Genomic DNA, 18,600 nt, shown 5'->3' on the forward strand with positions numbered 1-18,600 from the left:
ATGCAGTAGAAGACTGCTGTTTTTAAGATTACATTCCAAATATTTTTTTTTTATCATTTCAAGTTATTATTAATCAATATCAAAATAAATATAAATAGATATCTAATCCTGAACAATGCATTGAAATATTATATTTAAACTAGCGATAATAAATATTATTTCAAACGATGTTTCAGCTGCATGAAAACCCTGAAAATATATTTTTTTACTTTTATTTTCATGGATTTCATGGAAAGTGCAGGACGCAGGACATACAGGGTGATTATAAAATAACGTCAAGTGTTCAGAGCCCTCTAGCGAGTAATGTATTGGACGAAACACACCAATATTCGGTAGACGTACAGTGGATGTGGGGATTCGATTTAACGAAAAAAAATAGTACCAAAAAGTCGCCACCAGGGGGAATTTTGGCGCTGCCAAATTAATTTTAGTAGGTGTGGCTAATGAATGACTAAATGGCAAATGAGAGACAGCACACATCAATTTCATGACGTTTATTGTTAATTACAAATGAGGTTCAATATGACCACCATTCTGATGTTCCAGGAACTGCATACGTGCACGACATTTTACACAGTGGCTCGCAACATATCGAAATTGATTTGTCTCACGTGTAACGTTATTCGATCTTTCAAAGTTGGAATATCGGGTACATGTCCTTGATACACAATGCTTTTAAGAAATCCCCACAACCAAAAGTCACAAGGATTGAGATCAGGCGATCTCGGTGGCCATGGCGTGGGAAATGCACGACTAATGATTCTTCTGTCAGAGAAATGTTGTCGCAAAACACGCTGTACCTGAAGTCCGATGTGGGTGTGCACCATCCTGCATGAAGATGGACGAATCGAGACATCATCTTTGCTGCAGTAGTGGAACAACAAAGTTCTGTAGCATATTGGCATACCTATTAGCATTGACGGAACAGGTCACTGGTCCATGGCGATTTTCCTCGTAAAAGTATGGACCGATGATAAAAGATGCCGTAAATCCGCACCACACTGTGCTTTTGGGCAAGTGGATAGGATAACTAATCCGCACATCTGCAGACAGATGTGCGGATTAGTTGCAGCCCAAATACGACAGTTGCGTGTGTTAATATCGCCGTTCAAATAAAAGTGCGCTTAGTCACTCCATAAAATCTGCCACAGCCATGCATCATCCACTTCCATGCGCGATAAGAATCTAAAAGATAAGTCGATTCGTGTGGTTGCATCACCAGGGCGCAATTCATGAACATGACTGATTTTATAGGGGTAAAACTTCAACATCTGATGTAGGATTTTCCACACCGTTGTGAATGCGATATCCGTTTGCCGGGATATTGCACTGGTGGTTCCCTGCACATTCGTCATCTCCTGTTCCACAATAGAGGTTGCAACTGGTTCAACTTGTTTGGTGATTGATTGGTTTGCGTCCCCTGCCTACCTGCACTGCTAGAGTTCCAGTAGTTTCAAATCGCCGAATCAGTTTTCGTAAGTTTGTTACGCTAATCGGTACTTTTCGTAAATTTTTCATATGACGAAAATCACGAAGACAAGCACTGGCATTATTGTTCCACTGATAATAGAGTTTGACTAACAAAGCACGCTCACGTAAGGTAAGAGGCATCGAAAAGCAGTTCGTCTACGAATGATAAGAAATCTCACAGGCTTTCCTTTTATTACAAGATCGCTCACAAGAAACGCGATAATGCAAATTAATGCATTTTACTCGGTAAACAGCGCCAACATTTGCCCTGTTGGCGACTTTTGGTACTATTTTTTTTCAACACTTGACGTTATTTTATAATCACCCTGTATATGGCGCAGAAGGTGAAGCTTCACGCTTTTTATATTCCCTGTTATCTGTTTGGGGAGCAGTGATGGGAGAGGTTTGTGAGCTATTTAACTCGCCCTGAGGCAGAAGTGGTTATATGTCGTCGTTGGGTATTAGGATGGCTTTTGTATTTCCAGTGGTCATTACCATCATAGTTTCCGGCTTGCTGCACTAGTTGGTTTGGATGCGCAGATATCTTCATAAAGAATTTTTCTGCTAGAGAACGTAATAGTGGAGCGATGTAGGGGATATTTATGTCCTGGTGGATCTGGGTGTACCTGACGAACCGCGGCGCGTCCAGGATCATCCGTATGCACTTATTCTGTAGTCTTTGTAGCTTGAGGATATTTATCTTGGAATTATGGCTCCAGGCTGGAAAGGCGTATATAATTGTGGGACAGATCACTGTCTTGTAGAGTAGAATTTTATTTCTTATGTTTAGTTTGCTATGTCTGTTGATCAAGGGGTACAGTTGGGCGATGACTTTGGAAACTTTGGTGCATGCGCTCTTGATGTGACTGTTGAAGCATAATCGTTTGTTGAGGAGTGTTCCGAGGTATTTGATTTCAATTTTCCAGGGAATTTTTCAGTTGAACAGGGTGATGTCTCCTTTGGTGGATGCTCGTCTTCTTTGAAGAGTATCGTTGTGCTTTTCTGGGGTTTAATTGTAGTCGCCAGTCTGCAAACCATTTTTCTAGATTCGGGATGGAGTCTTGTAGTTTTTTGGTTACGAGATGTGGTTGGCGGGAACTGGCTAGTATAGCCGTATCATCTGCATAAAGAGCGGTGGATGTGAGAGGATTTTGAGGAATGTCTTCTATGTAGATGTTGAACAGGATCGGGGCCAGCAGTGATCCTTGAGGAACTCCGGCCAGGAGTTCCTCAAGGATCTTTTCGCTGGGTTGAGACTGCATCATTTATTTTCACTTGCATCTTCTTGTCTGTGAGGTACGGCTTAATTAGGTGTATCATGTTTAGTGGAAGGTTTGCGATGATAAGTTTTTAGAGAAGACCTTGGTGCCAGATCTTATTGAAGGCCTTTGAGATGTTTAGGAAGACAGCTCTGGTGTGCTGATTCCAATTAAATCCCATGTTGACGTATTCTACCAATCTATGGATCTGTTGGGTGGTGCTGTGATTTTGACGGAAGCCAAATTGTTCTTGTGGAATGATATTTAGTTGGTTGACATGATCTTGGAGTCTGATGAGGATGATTTTCTCTGCTATTTTCCCTAGGTTGGATAGTAGGCTGATCGGACGGTAATTTTCTGGAAGATGTGGGTCTTTGCCTGGCTTGTGAATTGGGATGATGTCGGCTGTTTTCCACGACTGGGAGAAGTGCTGCCATTTGAGGATGGAATTTATGATGTTTGCCAGATGTACTATGGCTTTGCGTGGTAGTGCCTTGATGACTTTGTTGGTGACGCCATCGGGACCTGGGGATTTTTGTTCTTGAGGTGGTTGATGATGCCGATTATTTCGGTAGGTGAGGTAGGCTTAATAGGGCTTGCATTTTCATCAGGACGATTTAGTGCGAGTCTGACTTTAAGATGGATCTTGTATACATGGCTGATGTTAAGGTTCTTGTATGCATTGCTTTTCTAGGTTTTTTGCTATGGCTTCAGCTTTGTCAGCATCTGTGTACACTAGGTGTCGTTCTGTTTGGAGAGAGGGCGGGATTTGCGCTTGTTACTGTGGTTGTTTAGGAATTTCCATATGAAATGATCTGTTGTGGAGATGGAGGTGAGCTTGTTTTCCCATTGTTGATTCCTGTAGTTCTGGAGAGCTTCTAGGACAGATTTGTTTAGTCTGTTGAGAACTATTTTGTCCTGGGGTGTACGTGTGTTTTGGTATCTTCTCCTTTGTCTGTTTTTTTCTTTTATTAAGTCCATGATTTCTTCCGGGAGACGATTTTGTTTGTGAGTAATCATAATTACTGTGGCTGTTGTTATGGCTTTATTGATTTGATTGGTGAGGTTCTTTATTGCCGTGTCTATTTCTTCATTGGCTTTTATGTGGGGAACTGGACCGATATGTTCTGGTAGCACTTTCCTAAGCTTCTCCCAAACTATGGAGGATTGGGGGGGGGGAGGTGGCTGGTCTTTGTTCCCTAAGTAAAGTAGGATTGGGTTGTGATCTGATGAAAATCCGTTCAGTGCTTGAAGGCTGTACTGGTATTTGATGTTGTGTAGGATAGCGATGTCAAGAATGTCGACTGTGCCAGTTGGGCTGTGGTGGGGTGGTTCGGTGGGTCCTATTACGACGGCGTTGTTTAGTTCTGGGTAGCTGAAGAAGATACGGCCATTTTTGTTTGTGGTTCTGCTGTTCTATGAGGGATGTTTGGAGTTTAAGTCCCCAGCGACGATGATAGATTCATTTACGCCAAGGACAGCATCCAAGTCGGAAAATAGCAGGGTCTTTGTGGAGGAGTTGTAGGCGGCATAGATTTTAAGTCTTCCAGATGAGTTTGTGTGGACTTCTACGCCGGTGAGCTCTAGGTTGGAGGGTTGGGTATTCCATTGTGTCTCATATAGTTTTTGATGAATATGGCTGTACCGCCACCTCTGTAGTCCAGTCGGTCATTTCTATACAGTGTGTAACCTCTCAGTTTTGGTTTGTCGGCAGGTCTTAGATGAGTTTCGTTGATTAGGATGATGTCAGGATTGTGTCTGTGAGAGAATTCTTGAAGCTTCAGTGTCTTGTTTTGTAGGCCATTGGCGTTCCAAGCGACGATCTGGAGTGAGTCTGGGACTAAATCTAGTTTTGTTCATTAATAAGCATTGATAGGATGGCCTGAGTTTCTTGTAGGAATCTTTTTGTGGAGTTTGGTGAAAGGTTTGACTTACTGAAGTCTTGAAGCATGTTTGCCAATGAGTCTGTAATGACTGTTGTCATGTTTGGATGAGGTTGGTCCTGTTGGATATCTTTGGATGAGTGGACTATTTCGGCGTATGTCTTGCTTCGTTGGTGACTTTCCAGACTATTGATGTTTTCTATTTGTGAAAGCTGGTGTTTTGTTGTCTTTTGTTGGATGTCAGGCAATTGGGGAACCGTCGTCTCTGGTGCCTGTGGGCAGGGTTGAGAAGAGATCTGTTTCATTTTGTTGTCTGTTTTGTTCTTAGGGTAATGACTGTAGCCTCTATAGTTTGCCGTGTGTGTGGGGGGGGTGGGCTGCAGTTTGCGCATTTGGCTGGTGAGGTCCTTGGTTTTGAGCAGGTTGTTGTGGGATGGATTTTGTCCACATTTGAGGCATTTGTAGTCTGCTCTGCAGAGTTTCTGTGCGTGTCCGTATTTCTGATATCTGTGGCACTGGCCTGACGAGGCGCTTTTCCTTAATGGTTCAGTTGTGATTTTCAGACCACAGAACGTTGTTATGTTGTATATATTCTTATGTGTGTTAGGTATCTCTACGAGCACTAGGGGCATTGGGCTCTTGTCGCCCCGCAGCATTCTGCTGACCTTAGCAGGTGGGAGATCGTGGAGGCCGAGATCTTCGGTTATTTCATCTGTGCAGATGTTTACTGTTACTCCTCTGAGTATAACATTTAGGTTTTTTCTGACTTCAGCGAGTAAGTGTGATATTTAATGCCTGTCCATGGTTTTTGTGAGGTGTCTGTAGTCGGCCACTGTGGCAGGCTGAATTTTAACTCCGTCGTGTACGTTTTTTGCTCATGAATAGGTAATTTGTTGGTTTTGCATAATGGGACTGAGGGCCGTCCATCTTTCTTTTCCCCATAGTACAATTGGCGGGACTTTTTCGTTGTTGGGTGCGGGAAAATCAGCGTTGGCGCGTCTTCTTTTATCCCCTCGTTTACCTGAGTCTCCGCTGTTTTACGCTTTTTTTTTGAGCATGGGTTTCTGTATGGTCTTTTGGTGTGGGAGCAGAGATTATCAGGTTAATCTTCCCTTCTTCCCCTGGTGTTGAGTTGTCCCCTTCTGTGGAGTCCTCTGTCGTTGAATATAGGTTTAGAAACCCTGGCCACTCTACCTGAAATTTCTTCAACAGTTTTCTGAGGAGGTCGAGCGCCAGCTTCTTATCCAGAGATTGGACAAAGTCGTCAGGACTTAAACTGTTTATGGTTAAAAATATTAAAATATGCTTACCTGAGAAATATATATATATTTCCTTCGCGTAATCCCACTTGTGGATTTTCTTTGTTGCAATCACATTTAAGTTCATCCAATTTTCACTTCTCACTCATTAAAATCACATCGCAAATCCAAAACTGTTTCTGTCTAATTCAAAACTTGCTACCGCGTACCACTTTTTTTTTTGAGATCTGAAATTTCAATAGAATTCTGATTCAATAGAATGCTGATAAGAAATGTTCTTAAAAGAACTGGGCGATGGACTGAGTCCTTGACTCTTTATCCCGTCATCTGAATGAAGAAAATCTGTGTGGATGGGGTGTTATTGAGCTAAAAAGCTCTAGTCATGGCTGGGTAACGGCAATAGCCGAGCCTCAGTTAAAACTTCGTTGGCTACAGCATTGCCATTAATTACCCTGGAAGTCCTAAAAAGGACTTTTTCAGTCTTTCAACCATTCACCTGATAAGAAATGCTTATTGAAATAAGGTAATTGTAATAATATGATATGGAATATTAAAAAGTGTAAGACATGTTTTAAATTTTTTTAAAAAAAATATATAATTAATTAAAATATAATTTTCAAAATTGAATTAAAAAATAAATTGCATTATTATTTCATAGAAATAAATTAAGATGAAAAGCCATGAAACTCTTAGATCGTAGTTTTCGATCTTAAAGTTTCGCATACTGGCTGGAAAATAACAAAGGATTTTTATCCCCTTAATTTTAGAAATAAATAAATTTTATTTTGAAAACCGTGTAAAATTGAAGTTCATGATATCTACATCTAAGCATTTCTCTCATATACCAACAGAAAATGACCAAATGGTGGTAAATTCAACACTTAATTAAAATAATTTATAAGTGATTTATAAGAAAGGCAAGAGAAGATTACATTATAAAGATTACATTATGCTAAGATTACATTATAAAGTAGAAATTAAATACCATGTATTATTATTTCTAGGCTTTTTATGTCATATCAAAATAAAGACATCGAATCCTGATTGCATTATAAAATTTCAAAAGATAAATCTTAGTAGTACATGTTTTAGACTCGAGAAAATTTTATAGCAAAAAACGGAAATGACGACTGCTCGCAAAAGGCATCTAAAATAACTTAATTTTATTATCAGCGTGTAATGAGTTAATTAGATAGAGTTAATCTCAGAAGTTAGTTCATATGTATATTTGGGCCAATTGTTATCCTTTGAGGATTGCCAAAGAAAAGAGATTGAACGAAGAAATTCACCTTGGATGGATGGCTTATGGCGAAATGAGAGACATATTCAGAAGTGACATCCCTATGAGTCTAAAAAGGAAAGCTTTCGACCAGTGCATACTTCCTGTCCTAACATACGGAGGAGAAACATGGGCTTTAATAGAAGCCCTAAACAAAAAACAAAAACTGAGAACAGCACAACATCGCATGGAGAGAGGTATGGTAAAAATAACATTAAGAGATAGGAAGACAAATACCTGGATAAGATCTCAAACAGGTGTCATGGATATTGTAAAATACATTAAATAGGCTAAGTGGAGATGGGCTGGTCATATTGCCAGATGCAGTGACGGGAGATGGACTAGAAAAACAACAGAGTGGAGACCAATGGATGGAGCAAGACCAAGAGGGAGACCGAGAAGAAGGTGAAGGGATGAAGTGGAACAAATTGCAGGAGTGAGATGGATGGGAGAAGCAGAAAACCGAGTGGTATGGAAAATCATAAGGGGGGAGATCTTGGTCCAGTAGTGGACAGAACCAAAACGTTGAAGAAGAAGATGAAGAATCTCAGAAGACGACGCCTCCGCTTTACTGATCTACATAAAATAGGAACATGGAATGTAAGAAGCATGTATCAAGACCTGGTAAAGAAATAAATGAGAAGAACTTGAGTTAAGATGTTATTAATCAGTGAACTGAGATGGACAGGAATGGGTCACTTCGATACCGATGATTTCATGATGCATTACTCTGGACAGAGGAGCGCCAGTAGTGTTCAGCGCCTGTGTGCAAAACTTTAGTTGGCGCCCCTATCCCCCCTCTAATAAAAAATTACATTAAAAAACGTTTTTTTTAAAGTATTTCCTCCTCTTTGGCGCCTTTACTATCCTGGCCATATGGGCAATGTGTGCGTTGCACACACTGCCCATATGGCCGGCGCGCCCCTGACTCTGGACATGAAAGACGTCTAAGAAATGGAGTAGCATTCATAGCTACAAGAGAATACAGAAAATACATTTTAGTTATACTCATACAGGTGTATGCACCCATTACAGATTCAAGTGAAGATGAGGTAGAAGAATTTTTCATCAGCTTGCGACATTGATAAAACGGATTTTCTCTTGATATTACATGCAAACGTGAGTGAAAAAGAAGAACGAGGCATCAGTGGAAAATTTGGATTAGGACTGAGGAATGAAGCAGGAGAAAGGATGTTGGAGTTTTGTGTTGAGAACGGTTGCTTTATTGCAAACATTTGCTTTCAACAACATAGAAGATTATACACATGAACTTCACCTAATGGAGAATACAGGAATCACATGGATTATATTGTTGCCAGAAGAAGGTAGAGGAGTGCTAGCCAAGCAGCAAAAACACTTCCTGCTGCAGAGGATGCAGCAGATCTCTGGAAAGATCATGAATTATTGATAGCTGAAGTTAAATTGGAAATAACGGATAAGAAGAAACAAAATGACAGTAAGAGATTTTATTTAAATCCTATAAATGAATCATTTAAAGTAGGAGTCGGAAAGAAATTAAAACGTTTGGGGAAGACAGGAAGAGAATTAGAAGAACTATGGGAAGAAACAAAATATGTAGTCATAGAAGCAGCAAAGAAGACTCTAAGTAAAGCAACAACAAAGAAATAAAGATGGTAAACGTTTGTCAGAAGAAGCTATTCAAATAGGAGAGGAAAGAAGAAAAATGAAGCTTCAGAGAAGTTTAATTTTTCTGCTATTTTTCTTCTTTTCTCTGCAACGATAGGTAGGGTAATCAGGAATTCTACTGATATGCAGTACTTGTAGAATGATTTGAATAGGCTTAAATTGTGGGCATGGGAAAATGGATGTCAGTTCAATGTTAGTAAATGTAAATTCATTCACTTCGGCGTGATTAGATATCCAATGTCTTATTATATTGGTGGGATTAGGCTAGAAGAAACTGATGAGGCTAGGAATCTTGGCGTATTAATAGATAGGAAGTTGAAGTTCAGGGGTCATGTGGCAAAGATTGCAAATACGACTCAAAAGATAATTGCAATGCTGAAACGAACTCGCATGTAAAGATAAGGATGTCATTTTGCCTCTTTACAAGGCCTTGATAAGACTTCACTTGGACTATTGTGCGCAGGTCTAGTCTCTTGGTTTCCGTTGTAATTCTGATATATTGGAGAGAGTACAAAGGAGAGTGTTAAAAATGATATCAGGATTGTGGAATACTGATTATAAAGACAGACTGAGAATTTGTAGACTGCAGACACTAGCAAACAGGAGAAAGAGGGGTGATATGATTGAGACTTACAAACTTCTGAAAGGATCATACAGGATTTCAATTGATGGAATTTTTCAATTTATGGAGGGTGGGGAAAGGACGAGAGGGCATTCTTGGAAGCTGAGAATGAAGGCAGCCAAGAAGGGTGTGAGGTAGATTTTTCTCTCAGAGGGTCGTGCGTGATTGGAATGGATTGCCATTAGATGTTGTGAGTGCAATTCAAGAATAAGTATGATATCTGGTGTGTGTAGTATGTGGCCTCCCTCGATGAGATCTCTGACTCCCTGATGGTCTCTCTTAATAATAATAATAATAATAATAATAATAATAATAATAATAATAATTTGGTTAGAATACAGCAGAAGATCTATCGCCATAAAAATTTATTATTTTTTGTTACTTTGAGTTTCAGATTTGTTTTTTGTAATTATTTTATTATTTTTTTAAAAAAAAAGCTTCCAGAAAAAATACAGCCTCATCTATGAGATATGTAGCAGCCTATGAAATATTTTCCTACTTTTATTACTAAAGAAAATGCTGTGGACAAAACAATAAGAACAATATTAAATGAATCAACCACTCAACCTATATATAAGTTTTTCTACTCAAATAAGAATGTAAGCAGATAATTTAGGAATTGAAAAAAAAAATTAAACAAATCGTTCAACGTTCAATCAGCCGGTATTAATGAACACTAGCGAGCAACAGACTTGTAGACTAATGAAAATTAAAGAAAAATTATAAATCACTTTTATTAATTAAATAAAAACGAGAAAGTGTGTGCTATCCAGTTTTCCAACTTTTTTATAGTCTAAATAACTCAATCATTGATGAGTCATCGGTAATCGATTTAAAATAAAGCCATAGAATAATGACCAAGAACAAGGTTTATTACTTTTCTTCACAATTCGTATTAAAAATAAAAGTTAAAACGTTGCTTCAGATTCCTTTATACGTGAAAATTAAACTAACATATTCCGTATTAAATTTCAGCAAATATGTTATTTCATTTGATTAATTATCACTAAGTAATTACAGACAATGTTTAAATTATATTGTAACTTTTAGCATTAACCACCGAAAAATTTATCACTTCTTTTTCTATAACAATATTTCCAAAAGGTTAAGCCTAATTTGTACTTTAAAATCTGTAGTAAATTTCTGATGACTGGTTATTCGATTTTTATGGATTTCTTTCGTAAAAATTGATTAACATAGCTTTCTTACCATTATTTATTCATTCAATTAATAGATTTAATGGTCAAAAAGTACGAAAAACGCATGGATAACAAAATATCCATATTGGATCTTATCCACTTATCCAAAGGCCAGGGAATCAAGAAGAGACGAAATATCACTAAGAGTATTCATTTCTGGAGTTGAGATGGCGTGAAATTCGTTGCATTTCAATCAACAGATCTCTCTCTTTCTACGTGATCAATTTTTTTTATGCACGTCTTGTTATTTTCTGTTCTGTTTGAATTTTAGTCTCAAAAGATCTTCGCATTTTCATTTTCATTTGCATTATCACTGTATGTTTACAGAGGGGAGGGGAGGTTCCGAAATTGCAAAATCCCATTGGGAACACATTCATATTTGTTACAGAACCATATTTACTTAAATTAAACCCTGTGGAAGCCCCTAGGCAGTCGAAATCTCGGGGGGATGGGGGTGGGGGGCTCGCAAATTATCTCCTAATACGTTTTTAATTTTACCAACCAACAGTTTTAAAAAATCAGTTTTATTACACAAAACAAACATTAACAATTATTAATGTTATTGAACAATAATTATTAAATATTAATAAACAATATTACACAATATTATTAAACAAAAAGTAAGGGATTTTTAATTTTAATAAACAAACAAAACGTTAAACATTCACTTTCTTCAATTTTTTTGTGGTGAAATCTTTCAAGATATCTTGGAAGTCTACCTTTTACAAGACTGTGTCATTGAAGATCGATGACTATTTTTCAGCAGTTTTAACTTCGAAAATGTTCGTTCACCAATAGCGTTCATGATCATGAAACACCTATAAATTCTTAACATATTGATTGTACCATATATTCAAAAAAGAGTTTGTACGATCGCGATGCTGGCACTGTTTAATCCGTTTTGAAATCTTCTAACTGTGATATGAAATACTTGAAATGAGCCATTTCATCTGCAAACTCCAACTCGATGTCCTCAGGATAATTCTCTCTAAATCTTTGGGCAGCTTTTTTAATTTCGGCGTCTGTCTTCGATGGGAACTCAACGAGGAACCCAAATAGAGAATGAACTTTATTGTCGCGGGGCCCCTAAATGGCTTGGTGCCCTTAGGTCGGTGCCTACTCTGCCTGTTTAGTAATCCGGCACTGTATTTACCTAAAGGTTCCAATGTATACAGTTTGCAATCCCACCATGTTTTTCTTTAGAGTTTAATTAGACTCTAATTAGTTCTTGGAGCAACAATCTTGCTGCAAGAACTTATCCCGTATCTCTTCTCTTTCTTGATGGTGCTTTGTTGAAGTCAAGCGACTGACAACTTTCCCTTCAACTTCATTCAAATATTGACCACGAAGTGATTTATTTTTCCAACTTTCGGATCTTTTTTCTGATGGCCATATTCACTGATCTATTTTCTGAGCTTCACGTCGCATCTTTTGTAATCATTCAAACTGTAATCATTCAAAGTTCTCTTTTCTGCTTCCAGTCTTTGCTTGACATGTAAAATGCCACGTTCTCCAATTTTTCTGGATAAGTACCATCGATTTACATCACTGCATGTATACGGTACATGGTTTATTGCAATTAATTTCCGTGTTTTACAATCAGGTGCATCTAAATTGACTTCTATCTAGTCGATTGTTCCTGGTGTGTATCTGATTATGGTTGGCTAAGTATTGATTGCTGTTACAGTTTCTGCATTGAGCTTTCGCTTTAAAACATTTTTTAAACTTTTTCTAAATATACAGCTCCTCTTTTCTGTTTTGATTTCTATGAGGAATATAATCCGCATGTTACTAAGATACTTGAAAGATACGTCTTGGGACAAGCTTTTATCTAACTTTTTTTCAGCAAATTTGATTCCTTTGCTATCTGATCTTTTCCCCTGGAACTGTAGATAGTGTTACACGTTTATCACTCAAATTCCATTCATATGTCTTCAGTGTAGATTCGAACTGTACAAGCATTATTGAGCAATATAATAAAAGGATAATATTTTGGACACTTTAATGTTTCATATCTACAGCTCGTTTTCTTCAGAATTAATGTTTGTGGAATCAGTTATAGGATGAACAACAGAGGTGAAAATAAATGATTATGATACATTTATCTCAAAATACCTTTCACCTAGATTGTCTCCATTGACTCAATTGAAGTTTTCTGTAGTCATAAATGCTACTAATAATATCGTGTTTTTACTTACTCCAAAAATTCTAGACTTTTTCTTGTCTAAGTACCCAACAAGGAGTCATATGTCTTCTTGTAATCAATCAATACCACAATCAATCTTGTAATGCTGCATTCAATCAATGCTGACTAATCGAACGTGAAGAGTGAATAACTTAAATGTTGCTGGCAGGCCAGTTACCAGGTGATAATTACTTCGAACATCTCTTTTTCTTTGTCTTTCAAAATCAAAAATGTCCTTTTGGTGGTCATCCACTGTTCAATCGAGCCTGCTTGCAATAAGTTGCTAAACTGTTGATCTAGTAGAGCGTGAGTGCTGATGAGGTATATTTGAGTCAAAAGTCATGCAAGTCATCTTTTCCTGGAGCACTTTATTTCTATTGTTGTTGTTGTTGTGATGACCTCTTCCATCTGATGAATTTTTTTCAACCAGTTTTTGAATATATTTTGTCTAGTCGCCATGTTTATTATGTTCTTTTAGATTATCCCACAAGTTTTTTTTTTTTCAGGAGTCTGGCGTTCATTATTGTCTAAGACCGTCCCATCAGTATTTCGTAAAATTTAAAGAATTCTTGAACTGAACATTTTTTTGCATTGACTTGTTCTACTTTCAAGGTGAGTGATTTTTTGTTCTTGCTGTTTTAAAAATTCTTTTAATTCTTCGGCATTTGATTTTGTTCCAAGGTTGCATCACTTTACTCGTCAGCTCTTGAGTTTTTCCTTCTTAAGACTTCCTTGTTTAAAAATATTTGTATTTTTTTTTTTTTTACATTTACTTGAAGCTTGTGTTGAGCAGATGTAAACAATCATCAGCTGATTTGTGTCCTCAACTGTTTGTGGAGGAAATATTTGTATTGCCAAGTTCGTGATGTTTAATATTTTGAATAACTATTGTCTTGGCTTTTTTTCAATGTCCGTAATCACTGTCTTTCTTTGACTCCACATTTCGTACTTCTCACTTCTGGTTATCTAACATTTTAAGAGTTCTTGTTGGTAAGCTTTTTGGATTATCTGTATTCACAACATATACATCAGTTGGTTCTTCTGTTGGCTTTTTAGATGTTTCAAGTTCTTGGTGAACTTCAGTGGCAATCTGCGTTTGTATTTCTTCAAATCTAACATAACTGAACACTTTGTTTCGTAGAATAAATCTCTGTTGGTCTATTAGCTGTTGTTCTGTTATTGTGGTATCAGAGAATTTCTGTTTCCAAATTACATGTATTTACTTTTTGGTATGCCTCTCGATACAGGATTCGATTCTTAATGAGTGTGGACATCCATTTTATTTTCTAGCAAAGTCCACTTTTTGTTTTTCATTTTTATTGTTTGAAGAGCAAAGCGGTCTTTTGATGATCATAGCGATGACCAAACCCGTACGGATGATTGGTTTGGTGTGTTCACTATTTTCTCTATCTTGTGATGGGATTGAGCCACATTTAGTCTTGCTTGCGTGCTAGTAGCTACGCTACCTTCAGCATTGTCCTTAGCATCCTTCGAGCACACAAGTCCTCGACAACGATAACCACAACAAGATCGTGTTTCATTATAGGAATTATTATTATTAATAATAAAACATTACTTATTTCCAGGATATAACCATATTCATAAGCACACACATGCACAACTCGAACAATGAACAGCAACATGAACAAAGTTATAATATAACGTGATGGAGCTTTTCAAAATGTCATTCGTCACAACAACATAGTTAAATAACGTAAACCAAAATAATTACTTTGAATCCAGATTATGAAATGATATGAGGTTACCCACCCGCGGTCTATGAAGGCGATCCTTTAGGCCATTTTCAGAGGGGCAGCGGTGTGATAAGTTTCATATATTTAATTAATTTCAGACTCACAACATCGTGAAGACCACATTAGGGAGCTTCACGTGCAAGGGAAAAGACTATACTAATGTTAAACTGGATTTGAGCTAACTTCCTATTTGTATAATACTTGGCTTCTGAGCTATTTAATATTTATTACATCAAAGTTTAAGGTTAACTACGATATTATAATGCCATTCGTTAATTTTTCGTTCGTAACTGTCTTGTGTTTCTCAATGAACAGCAAGCACGTATACGATATTGACGATATCCTACATGTGTAGAATATGTAGTATTTTCTCAGGCAGTTTGTTATTATTTAAATAAACAATTTTATATATTACGTTACACACTTGCTCATTCACTATTACAATTCATATTTAAGTCCATCGCTAGTTTCTAGTTTATAGTCAATAGGCTAATGACTTCGATGGCGAGGTGGAACTAAGCGCGTGGCTTTTAATCCCTTTATCAGTTGACAAGACAGGATTATGTAAGCATGTTTGTTGCGCACCGCCTGACGCTTATTGGGAGGATACAGCACTGAGATTGGCATTGATCTGATTGTACTGCCCGAGGACTCTTGTATTTCAACAAGTGATGTTCACGGTAGTCTGCTGCCTAACGAAGTTAGAAGTAGTGCGAATAGAAGCGTTTACAGAACTGGACAACTACACGCAAAAACGTGCAGATGTCTGCAATCTTGGTCGTGATGAATTGTTCGGATCAACCACAGGCATTCGAACTACATGGTCAGACATTTGTTCTTCAGGATCTCAAGTTTTTTATTATTATTATTATTTTGGAGAATACCGTGTAACGCTGAGCTGTAGGACCTTAAGTTAGGATTGGTCTGATTAGAGATTTGTAAAGAAATAGTTTATTTTCTTGGCCCATACAACTGCGACGATGGAGTTGGGGATATGGTTGGCCAATAGCCTTTCTTGCTTGCTTTACAGCATACAGAATTCACGTGGATCGCGAAACTAAGACTATATCAAGATATGTTCCCAACTATTTGGAATTCGCATTCCATGATCATCAAGAGCTAAAATATCTGAATTGGATTTATTGGGAAGTCAGCTGCGATAAGCTTGTAAAGAAGACCGTTTGATGAAACCCTTGAGCTACATCAAGAAACGTGGCACCGGTGTGTTGTTTCCAGTTCAACGACAATGTGTTCAGCGCTTCTCTCTTGATGCACTGTATAATGGCTTGAGTGGTGAGCGGGGCGCTCACCATGAATTGGTAAGAGGCGACGTCGGTCCATGTGCAGAAATCTGAACCGTTTCCATAGCAATTATAATAAATCTTCTAGTTACAAAGATTGAGAGGGTCTTTCTATTTGTTGGCTATGGTAATCTTTGAGAGTATAATTAACTAAGTTTGTGACCTTGTTAAGTGTCAGATGATCCTGGAGGAAGCAGAAAGCGTTTCTGTGGTAGCAACATCTACCTTTGTTGTTTTCATGTTATTTCCTCTGCAAATTGATTGGAGTTAGTTGGCCCAGTTGTAGAAATAACTGACGCCAGAGTTAACATTATTTGTTTTTCACAAGTTCATTACTTCCACTTCATTTTTCCCTTATTCCCATCTTCGAGTCTGTCGACGGTTAAGGGACCAATGATATTGAGGAGGGCAGTAGAGCGCTTCCCTAGTTGATAGCAGATGAACAATCAGAGTGTCTCCACGGACTGAGACCAAATTGAATAATACAGGGTTGTGGTTTGCACTAAGGTCGTCTACCACCTGCAAATGATACCGATGCACAATATTTCGGAATGTTAGTAGATCGAGGACTTCTGGGTATTCAGTCATTTTCCACAGTTTCGTAGATTCATGTGGACCTGTGATCACAGTGTTCCTAATGACAGAAAAATCGTTTAGCATTCTAACGTTACTGCTCGTACATTTGTTAATCCAGGCTGAATGATTAGCATTCAAATCGCTGGCTACTAGTGATTACTGGAGTGGAAATCTATATTACCAAATGCAGACATTCTTAAAATCTATTCGGTTTATAATTGACCAAATAAAAGCGACCTGTAACATCGTATCTTGCTCAGTTACTCGTCGCTAGTGATGCAGTGACAGAGCAAGATACGATGTTACAGGTCGCTTTTATTTGGTCAATTATAAACCGAATAGATTTTAAGAATGTCTGCATTCCAGTAATCACTATGTTTCTGGTAGGAGGGCACAAAAGTTCATTCATGTCTCGCTTAATATACATAACATTACTCATCTTCTGCCATCAAATCTATCGTAAATAAGGCGTAATTCCTGAACTTTGGGTTGTCAGAGGGATGAGAGTCAGTGATCAGGAGTATGTCGATAAATAAGTGGTTGGGAAATTCTTACAGTTCGTGGATTCTGTTGAGAGCCCCACCCCCTGCATTCTAGTATGCGATCTGCATGGAGTTAGCAGTTGTGATAGCTTTGGTTATTATTGAGCAGGGAGATGTTAAATTCGGTATGCTTCACAAATATATTTGGAGATTCCTGAGAGAGGTAGCATTGCTGAATCTATCAGCATTTCATTTAAAACGACATTCTGCATATGATTCGTTCTCTACTGTAGCTTTGGTTGCTACTGCGGAGTTTGCGATTTCAGTTAAAGCGTTGTCTTTAACTGAATCAGCTCAGAGCACTTTCAGCGCTATCCTTCTGGTTAGTTGGATGTTGCTTGCAATCCTTATAGTTCGTAGGAATGGGGTTGGCACATCTGGCAGGTATCGTTCTTGGTTTTGTTTTCAGGTAGAAGTCGGATGATTGTTGCATTTAAAACAACGGAACTCTGTTTTGCAGAAGCTCTGGAGCATGGAGAAATTTTTAGCAGCGGTGACATTGCCCTGACGATGCTTTCCTAAGAAGGGGTTCAGGTTTAACCACAAGGTCGAAAACAGTTTTAAATTTCCCTCAATTGCTTACTGATCTCCATGAGCAGTAGCTGCATGAGACGCGTATCAGATCTAAACATGCTGACTTTTATGGGATTCAGTTCTTGACTTTGTAAAGATGATCTGATCAGTAGATACCGATTCTGTAATACCTCCCAGTACTGCTCTCCGATTTTTTTCCCTCTTTAAGGCCAAAGTTATATGGTACATTGATATCATCCAATCCAATCATTTTTTTTTTTTGTATTTAGAATTAAGGTATGCAACATCACCGGCTGAATAAAGAGCCTCTTCATTGGTATTTTTAGCCTTTAAAAAATGCATCTTCCTACTTCTGAACAGTTTCTATTGCCCATCACTGTTCTTTAGCGCGAAGAGTAATTGGGAGCATTCGTTCCAAGATGTTCCAAGACAAATCACCCATTGTCGATATTAGCATAACAGATCGAGAATGCTGAATATCAAGCAATGAAACAGTATGAAGATAAAATCTGACTCTACTCCCCTCTTAACTCAATTAACAACTTAACCCTTCAATAATAATATAAACAATAAATGCCAGAATATTAATCATGAATAAATTAACACAGTCTGATATACCTATGTGACTCATGAATCTAATCTGATTGTATGCTTCATTTACAGGCAGCTATATTAATATTACATATGTGCAGAGAAAAAAGGTAGGAAATACTAATCTCATTGATATTATTATTATTACTATTATTACTGATTATATATATTTATATTTATTACAAACTTATTTATATTTATATTTTTTTATAAATTTATTCATTATTAATTTATTTATATTACTAATATAAAAAATTTTTGAGATGCAAAATCTTACAATAAAAATGCAATATTTAATCTCACTGTATCTTTTCATTTTTAAAGTCTTCGAGATTACTGCTAGTTTCAATTTAAAACGAGAATATGTTTTAAAATGTTCGATATGCAGTGTCATTTAATACATACCACAAAATCTCTCTATCAAGAATCGCAAGTTATTAATCAATTTATAAAATAATTAAACTAATAACATATTAATAGTTACTTTATACTAACACGT

At 37.4% G+C, this 18,600-nt stretch overlaps 1 long non-coding RNA gene across 1 annotated transcript in view; it reads left to right on the forward strand.

The window, feature by feature from the left end:
* Nucleotides 1–18,193, forward strand: part of LOC150093992 (uncharacterized) — a 102,028-nt gene extending 83,835 nt beyond the window's left edge. The window contains exon 3 of the long non-coding RNA XR_016550291.1: nucleotides 18,174–18,193. This is a non-coding gene — a long non-coding RNA (uncharacterized LOC150093992). The remainder of the gene's footprint in view (nucleotides 1–18,173) is intronic.
* Nucleotides 18,194–18,600: the final 407 nt, after the last annotated feature.

Source organism: Typopeltis vanoorti, chromosome 23 (assembly GCF_054136105.1).
Source record: "Typopeltis vanoorti isolate ZY-2024b chromosome 23, IOZ_Tvanoo_1.0, whole genome shotgun sequence".
NCBI classification, from domain to species: domain Eukaryota; kingdom Metazoa; phylum Arthropoda; class Arachnida; order Uropygi; family Thelyphonidae; genus Typopeltis; species Typopeltis vanoorti.